At 42.4% G+C, this 9,425-nt stretch overlaps 1 protein-coding gene across 3 annotated transcripts in view; it reads left to right on the top strand.

Moving 5' to 3' along the window:
* The window catches only part of LOC103623700 (dual specificity protein phosphatase 13-like), a 23,292-nt gene that overhangs the window by 1,403 nt on the left and 12,464 nt on the right, over positions 1–9,425 (top strand). Inside the window, exons 1-2 of one of the 3 annotated variants that reach the window (XM_017746463.1) lie at positions 4,783–4,876; positions 5,016–5,044. The exons of 1 other annotated variant lie outside the window; for it this stretch is intronic. The gene's annotated coding sequence lies outside the window, so the exon portion shown is untranslated. Of the gene's footprint in view, positions 1–4,782; positions 4,877–5,015; positions 5,045–9,425 lie in introns of those variants that run through there. One more of the 3 variants, XM_017746462.1, reaches the window with a different exon arrangement.

Consider the following 9,425-nt stretch of genomic DNA (forward strand, 5'->3'; position numbering starts at 1 on the left):
GGTGGCCCGGCCCGAGCCGGGCTGTGCCAAGGCAGAAGCCACAACAGCGTGCGGTGCCTCACGGAACCTCTGCCGCGGCCAGGAGAGTGGGAAACCGACCTTTGCCTTTGCGGTTCAACCTTGTAACTAGACTTGGAAATTAACCCCTTTGCGTATTAGAACCATGTGCAGAAATAAGGATTTGGAGAATTGAGCCTGACGGGTAGTAAAGGCAAAGATTTAAGACCAAGAAATCACTGAAATTGTGTTGTCTTAACAGCAGCATTTGATTTTAGACAGCCTTCTGAGTGCAGTTTTAAGACCTCCTTTTAATGCCTGTGAGTATACATGTTCCAAACTACTCTTGGATGTTTCTTTCAATCACATTCCGTCTCATGGGGGACGAAAATGGTGGGGAATAAAATGAAAAAATATATAGATAACAACACAGTGTAGGTGTAGTAAGCAAAAAAAGAACTTTGAGCACATTCAGCTAACAGAAATAAAAATGTAAACAGGTTTCTTTGTTAATGCAACAGCTGAGCACTAATATCAGCTTAAATACGAGTTACAGATTGCAAACGGGGAAACTGGAAGTTGATCAAGTGCTACAGATAGAATTTTCTTTATTCTGCCAACACCAATAAGACAAATGGGAACAATACCTGAGAATGAGGTTTCATGGGCTCTTCATGAGATAGAAATGGGGAAGAGAGAGAGTATGTGCATTTAGGGCCCAGCCCAGTACTCAGTGAAGTTAATAAACAGTGGATGTTTCTGTTCCTGAGCAAACCCATGCCAGCATTCGGACTTGTGCCAGAGCTAAAATAGCCCAGAGCAGTACCATATATTGTCACTGCTTGTTTCTGTGGAACCAGTTGCATGCAGTTTCTGAGCAGCTACTTGGAAATCAAAGATCAATCTAGAATTAATGCTGTATTTTATAATAAACATTTCTCCTTATGCCTTTATCAGAAATCTGATGTTGAGCATCTTTAAACAAGTTAAATATATCATAAAATAAAGTAGGGATGGCTGACTTTACATGATGACTTTCATCCTGGAGGACTTTGAAGTTGTCAACAAACTGATTATTAAATATCTGTCTGGCTATCAGCCATTGCTGATAGGCAAGGCCAAGACCAAGACCCTTTGGGTTTAAAGGTAAAATGTTTTCTGAAATGCTACATAATAAGCAGCTGAGGGCAAAATATGTAAAATATCCTGCAGAAATCAAACTTCATGCTGATCTTAAGCAGGCAGGCTTATTAACTGCAGTTTAACCAGATTAGCAAGGCTAATAGCACTTCAGCAAAGAAACATGGTACAGTTACAGACTGAGGCAAAATGGTTACAGGCTGTGCTAAAACGTCAGCGTGTTCAAAACAGATATTTCAAATCCAATTATATCAGGACCTGAGCTACCTCCTGAAGTGAATTTTTGTAGGGTGTTTGGGCCAACAGTCCTCAATGTGGTTGTAGATAACTGAAATCTGTAAAACTTGTTAAATTTATTTCTTTTCAGAAGTGAAATAACTTGGAATTCTGCATTTCCAGATATGTTATGAGTATATTCAGAAATCACAACCTTTTACCATTCTTCTACTACCTTACTTTTTCTTACATGTCTCAAAGGGGAAAAAATGTTTCAGAGTGTGGTGGGCAGTGGGCTCTACAGACAGGAATACATTACAAGGCAAGAGGATAACTTGAGCTACTTTTAATCATGAGCTTTCATACATGATTCTCCATAGCTCCATAACCCATAACAAGGAAGGCCTGAAAAGGCTTGGTGATACCCATGCACCTGAATGCAGCACATTTTTGCATGGAGAATCAAAGGAAATCAAACTTTCCACAGCCAGGAAATGCATTATTATGGAATACCTGCAGAAGACACAATCAGCTTTGACCTTGTTGCCCATGTCTGTACATTCTGAGTGCTTTAACAAGGGCAAATGGCGAATCCCTGTCCCCATGGTAAACTGCTGTTCTTACAGAGCACTCACATTAAGCAATCACATATTACTTTAGCAGCATTAACTGAATGTCACTCAATCACTTGGGTAAGCCTAATTATCCACTTACAGACATTGTCTTCATTGGCACGTGGAAAAACAGCAGGATCCTGGGAGATGAGGAGTGACCAACAAAACCATATCCACATCAGGGGCAAGGATCACTCATACATGGTGTGCTGGTAATCATCAGAGTGTATCTTCTGTAGCAGGAGAGAAAAAGAAAAGCAATTATGAAAGGGAAGAAAGTTCTGAGTTCTCAGTCTGAAATCACCAATTTTTTTGTTGTTGTGGGGGTTTTTTTGTTTGTTGGTTTTTTGGGGTCTTTTGGGTTTTTTTTCTGTACTGATTCATCAGAATACACAACACAAATAACTAAAAATAGTTACTTTCTGGTTTGAGAAACAGCCAAAAGCTGCAAAGAGCTATTGCAGAGACATGCCAACTGGCCATTTACAAAGCCTAATGCCATGTGTCTTCCTCTGTTTCTGGACTCAGATCTCTAGAAACATAAAGTGGTTCTTGATTTATGAAAGGGCTGTATGTAATACCCTGGAGGCTACTTTATCTCAGCTGCTGTAAATTGGATCTCTCAGAGATGAGATGAGATGAGATGCGAGTGAGGCAGAAGTACAAACTCACACAATCTGTGACCATGGCACTGTTCTGTGCGGCCTGGAACAGCATTACGTGTATTCCTTTCTGTTTCAAAAGGAAAAATCTTTATTTGCTATATTCTTAGAAAATGCAGATCTGCTTCCTTTATGCTGGCTTACTTTATGATATTATGCCACTTTTCTCTAGGCAATGCTGTCCAAAGAGCTACCTAGCAGTGAGCAATTTCATCAAGCTGCAGGATTTACATATTGAACTAGGATACAGTATGCACCTAACTCCAAACTCTTATGACATTAGAAAAACACAAAGCGACAAGGAGAAACGTCAGAAAAACAATCTGAATATGAGATAAAGATGAAAGGAACATGACCTAAAGCTTTGGCATCAAATCTATTTTTCCTCTCTGTTTAGGGTATAGAATATTTCTGAATTTTGTATGTTCCTGTCGTTCCTCAATCAGTTGGGTAAACGAGGGCAGCAAATATGCTATGTACTCCTCTGGGATAAGTTCCCAATTTGTTGTCCATTCTGCTCATTCAAACTCTTAAAATTCAACTCCAAGAGAAAATAGGCCCCTGTTTAAAATTAAATCTCTTAAGTGTATCCCTGGACATAAAAAGATGCTGACCTGTTTTGCTGATTGGTATCTGTAAATGAAAAGGGGAAAATGTTGTCCAACCCATACAAGAAGTCATCCAGATGGGAGACAGCATTCTTACTCTGGTGACAATAGATGCTCAGTGGATGGGGACTTTCCAGAGATAACTTCCTCCTGCCATGCCCTCTGCCCAGCTCTGTCTCAGCTTTATGGACCTGAGAATTACTGCAAATATAATACATTTTCAGCCATAAATTAGCCATTTCTCTCATGCTCAGAATTTCCTGTTCCCACCAAAATTCTTATTATTTGAACATTGCTGTGCCTCTAACACTGGTGAACATGGAAAGAGACAAGTTATTTACTTTTAATTGAATATTTCATAAAGGAACTGCTTTTTAAACCCTATTCTGCTGGCTCAGAAGGCAGGTTCCTCCCAGTACCCTGTCTTTTGTCAATGTCTTGCCAAGGAAAGGGGACTGTAAAGAAAAAAATTTGAAACTTTTATTTGAACTGTTGAAATGACTGCCCAAATTAGCAAGCTAAGCTAGACCACCCTAGGGTAGTTCTCAGAGCATTTGTTTGGAAAACAAATTGTAGTTTTAGACTGAAGTCCTAAATATGCAGAGGTAAAAATACCTGGGGAAGTTGCTGGTGGCAATTCAGCATCTCAGCATAATTCCACAGCATTTGCCCAGAGTTCACTTGCCACATGCATGCATTTCTGGAGAAGATAATGCAGTGCTGCATCAGAACACCAGAGCTGAGACAACACTAATCCTTGTGGAAACTCCTATCCAAAACCAGCAGTGTAACCCAGGGGAGAATTTGCCCTCCTATTTCCAAAAAGAGAAGTCTGCCAAGGACGGTATGGCCTAAGAGGCACACATTACTGGCAGGCTCTCAAGTGTCAAAATAGATCCGGCGTTGCCAGCAGCATAGATCCTGTGCTTCACAGGCAACACACAGACAAGAAAAACAATCAAGTTGTCTGGTGGAAAAAGCGGCTTCCCAGGATCGCTCTGACCATGGTGTGATTGTGATCAATCCACACTGGCAAGTATCATCTTTCCACGTGTGTTTCGCCTCCCGCAGGCTGCCTGCGGAGAGCAGCTTGGGCAGGCTGATGCATGCTTGTTATTGCCGGCGTAAATATCTCTGCCTTGTGTTATTGTGGCACAAAGCAGCTGGACCATTTGAAAATCATTTAAAAAGCACTATAAAATTAGGGCTCCAGTGCTCTTATTTTATGGCTTTCACGAGCAGCCATTGCCTAGAGAGAAATTATCCTCTTTATTTTCAAGGCTAAAGGTTCTTTTAACATTCATCAAAATCGAAGTGCACCCTTGATAACACACTGAGCTGTTACTTATTTAGTACAGACTCTTTACCTTCTGCATAATATCACATTTGAGATCTCAGTTCCTCATATACAACTCATTTCATTGTGTCTGCTGTTGTTTTCACCAAGAGAATTTGCATAGTTTCAAGAGAGGCTGGATGATGCCCTGAAACATATTCTTTCCATAATTCCTTTTTTTTCTTTTTTCTTTTTTTTTTTAATTTTTAGAACAATAGCCTGGAGTGTTTTTGTTTCTGATCCTTCTATAAAAATGGCCAATTACCTCTTTGGCAATGGATTTGCACAGACCTATTAAGCGCTGTAAGTGAAAAGATTTTCAAGGGCAGAAATAATACTTAGGTGCATAACCTGATAAACTCACTTTGAAACATCTCTTCCCTGCGTATACAAAAAACTGTCTTTGATAATTTTCTTTTTTTTTCCATTCTTGTTTTCACAGACAGCTTCTTTACCAAACTGAGGAAAACGGTGAGTGAACCAAAGCAGCATGACACAATGCAAACAGTACAAAGGGAAAGCCATTCTTTTTAGGAAAAAAAAAGCACAGCTGTATCGACCATACTTACAGCTCAGATCTGAAGGGCTTAGGAAGAGACACTGCATGAAAGCATCCATCAGCCACAAAGGTGGCAAATCAGGAATGGTAAGGTCCTGCACATGCTCTGTGCTGCAGCTCAAGAAAACCACTGTGTGCCCCTCTGTTGTTTAACCTGCCTGAGGTTTCTGGTCACCTTATTATCCAGACATCAAATACAGACTGAAGATAAACATTTATAAAGTCATAACCTTAGCTCTGTTCTCATGGTTCCCTCTTTGGCTAGGATTTTGTCTTTATGTCCTCTGGAGACAGCAGGCTCATTCCTGTGCCAATAGGCAGCATGCTTTCAGATCCCTGCAAGGAGGGTGGCTGGTGCTAATAGATCCTGCTGTGAAAGCATGTGTAGCCACATCGAGCAGCTGTAAAGTCAAGATGCACCATCCTGCCTGGAGGAGATGCAACCAGGCAGAAAGCAAGGCTGCCTGTGTGCAAAGGGAGCTTTGTCACCATGCCAGCACCTCTGTGAGCAGAGGGAGTTTGAGTTTTTAATGACAGAGATTTTGCCTGTCATCACCCAGTCTGTGATCCATCAAGGAAATGGTTAAGCTAATAGAGGGGTGAGATGAAGTTACTTGGTAATCACTATTGTTTATAGCCCTAGAAAGGTAGAAAATGGGACAAGCATGACAGACATCTTCATGGATGAAGGAGGTGGGACATTTAGTAAGTCAGGATAAGAAAAGCACCTCAGCTCTATGGCACATTTTTCTGTTCCAATAGTCAGTAACCACCTTCCTGTGCCTGACAGTCTCAGAAACAGAGAGAAGGGCCCAATTAAGCTCACCTAGTTATGGGCTCCTGCATTTCAGACGAGATTAGATCTTTCGGGTTAAGACTGACCCACCCAATCTCAGCCCTTACTTGTGGCGATAGTGAAAAGTGGCAGGAGAAGAGCAGAGATCAGTGTAGCCCTCTCAAGACCTGATCCAGCACCACGTGTGATTATGTCACCTGTGCAGGGGCTGCCTCCCTTTGGAGCTGACATGCACATGTGCTTGTTCCCTCTCAGGTGCTCATCTTGCTCAACAGAACAAAAATTAAAAACTCAGAGATATATTTCAGTAGAATAGAAATAGAAAATCCCTTCTACCCAGTAGTTTCAAATTCCTGGACAGCCCTGAATTTGCCTTTGCTTTGTGGATAAACTGTCTGTGGTGAATGGGTTCCCACTATTGTCTTCACTAAAAAAAGACAGCCAACTGACATTTGCAGTTACTACTTCAGTGCTGAAAGGGGAGGATTTTCCTTTCGAGCATTGAAGGGGAACAGGTGTCTAGAGAGTGTTGTTTCCCCCCCACATACATATCTACTAACACCTCAATGTGCAAAGGTTTGCTCACCTCACATCCAGAGCAGGATTAAGCATACCCTGGAGCTGTTTTGACCTAGATGATTAGTTGCTGAAAGCCTGACAAAAGGACCCAGGTTGTAGGATGTCCTGCACAAGGCAGATTCAAAGTAATTTTGTGCTCAGTTAAACCTATTAATTTCCAGGAAGGCTTAATCTACTTTTAAATAGCAGGTAGGACCCCATAACTCAGAGGTGGGCAGCCAAAGGGCAAAAGAAAGGTCCTGGATGCTGGCAGTGTTCTTGTGATGTTGCCAGCAGCTGCAGACCTTCCATCACTTGCTTTCCTCACAAAATGAAGCTGCTAACTGCAGAACCAAGTTGGGACCAAAGTAATTTTACCAGAAGAAGCAATACAAGAAAGAATACCTTAAAAATCCAAGTAGGATCAGAATCTGGAGGGAAAAGGTGTGAGGGCATTGGGGACCCATATCATTGGTTCTTTTCCCTTATCATCACAACAATTGAAAGTTGCTTTAAGCATTTTGATTTTGCTTCTTCACTCTTGATGCCTTGTCATTCTTCTCCATGTTGCCACTGTGAAATGAATCTTGGTTCATAGTGACAAATGTATTTCCAGCCTAGGAGGCAGATTTGGGATGTTTAGTGCCTGTGTTATAGAATTCAGTATTTAGTAATGAGCAGTGTGGACACTGCATTCATAAGACAAGTGGAAAAGGTGCCAACGCAGGTTAGACCTGAATGTCTGGCTAGTTATTCATTCTCCATCAGCCCAGAGCACAGTCTAGGGGAAGCCAGCATAAGAAACAGGACAGATGCGTGTCTTCCAACTTCTGGCTTTCAACAGATTGGCTGCTTCTTAAACCTCTTGATACTTTTAATTACTACAGACTGGACAGAAGAACTGGTCCTAGCACAAAAGTCCCTAATTGCCCTCACGCCTTAACAAGCACCTTGCCTCCATCAGCTCCAAGGTTAGCTCAGGCTGTGGGAAAAAAAAGGAAAAGGAGAGGTGAAGGATGGGTGAAAAAGAAAGCTGAGTGGATAGGTGAGGAGCAGACTGGATGGGGTGAAGAGGAAGGCTGGATGGGGTGAGGAGCAGGCTGGTGCTGGAGGAGGATCTGGGGAGGCCACTGCCACGGGCCAGCACAGCTGCCATGAGCGTGAGCTTTGTCCCCTCAGCAGATAAACTGCAAAGGCTACTGATGAACGTCCTCAATGCCTCAGTGAGGGAAGGCCAGGCTGGGCTGGGCCAGGCCAGGCCAGGCCATGCTGGGGAGCAGCAGCGTGGCAGGGCCAGAACCTGCTGCATCTGCGCAGTGCTGCGATTCAGAATTAACTAATACCAGTTAATGAGCTCCTGGTAACTGCCATTGACACACAACAATTTCTGTGATTTTCCACAGCTTTCTTTGATGTGTTAGAAGAGTGCAGGGGAACCACCACACTGGCCACTGAGGAGGAATGCCTTTGGATAACTCAAAGCCCCTAGCCAGTCTGGTTGTACTTTCCAACCCAATTTCTATTCTTGTAGAGGGTTGATTTAAGAAAAGTATATGATGTGAAAGCAGCTGGGGAGAGAGCATGAACAGCACAGACTCCTTCATCCCAGCCCTATTCCAAAGCCCCAGCAGCTCCAGTGACACCCATTGCACGAAGAGTCAGTTTTCCCAGGAGAACAGGCAGGAGGGACACTGATTTGACCCCACTGCCCAGCCCAGCAACCCAGTGCAACATCCTGTCAGCACCCAGGCATGCTCTCCTGCCCAGCTGCTGTCCCTCAAGTCTCCCACTGCTTCTGAAAGCTAGAGCAGTGGATGTGTCCTCTAGCTTGGCTCTTTTTCTACTGTGGCTGGAGGAACAGGGAATGGGAAGAGAAACATATTTGGAAAATATGCTATAAAAGACTAAAATAATCGCCCTGCTTTTTACTTTATGTGAGTGCGTTATGTCTTGGACTGGTTTGTACAATAGATTTTGCCAGCAGAACAAAACCAGGCCAAACTGCACAGTGTACAGGAAAAAAATAGGCACTGTCACAGGCTTTTCTTATACAGAAAACCTGCATGGGAAAGGATACAGTGTAGATCTTTCGATGTATGCACCCAGGTCAATACCAATCTAATTTATTCCGTACATTTCACATTTTTCTTCCGTCCAACATATGCAGTTTCTTGTAAGTGCTCCCTTTAAATGCCGGTCAGGAGTGTAATTGCGTCCTGCAATGCCCATCGCTGCGTATTTTTAAATCACCCAACATTGTTTTTTCCTGCCATCTTGTGGCAGCAGGAAAAATCACAGCGTTTTACTGGCAGCGGTGCTGCCCGCTGGCGTAAGGTAAGGATTGTCAGTAAAACAGTCTAATCTGTAATTGGCAAAATTGCAAAAAAATACACCCCCTCTTGTATATTTAAAAGCTAGACTGATTCTTCCAGCTCTACTAGTTGATCTTGTAGCAGGGTTATCCCAGAGCGAAATGTCTGTTTTGTGGACCTTGTGTTTCCTTAAGGCCCTCAGCTACTGACTATGAAGAGCAAAGGAGAGTTGCATAACAGGTGAGACTTTGTCATGTTATCACAAGACTTCATCAAGTGAACCCTAGATATTTTGAAAAGGCTCCTTTATGCCAGTGTTGCTCTCGGGTCTTCATAGCTCCTTAACAAAGCCACCTTTGTTTCCTATCAAACCACAGGAAGATCTTGTCTGATGGACATGTAAAGCTTTTACTGCAACAACTATTTCTGTCTGATGTCTCAATGTAAACACCGAAAAACCTGCCCAAACACCTTGTATTGTTTGCTTAATTCTAAACCAAAACATTTTCATTATTTTGTTAAAAACACATATAAGATTTATCTAAGACTGAATTTAGGCTCCTGGGTTTTTTCCCCTTTTCCTGCAATCACAGAGAGGTTGTTTGAAAATGAACACTTGTGATCCCA

The sequence above is a fragment of the Corvus brachyrhynchos genome, unplaced genomic scaffold (assembly GCF_000691975.1).
Source record: "Corvus brachyrhynchos isolate BGI_N302 unplaced genomic scaffold, ASM69197v1 scaffold279, whole genome shotgun sequence".
Classification (NCBI taxonomy): Eukaryota; Metazoa; Chordata; class Aves; order Passeriformes; family Corvidae; genus Corvus; species Corvus brachyrhynchos.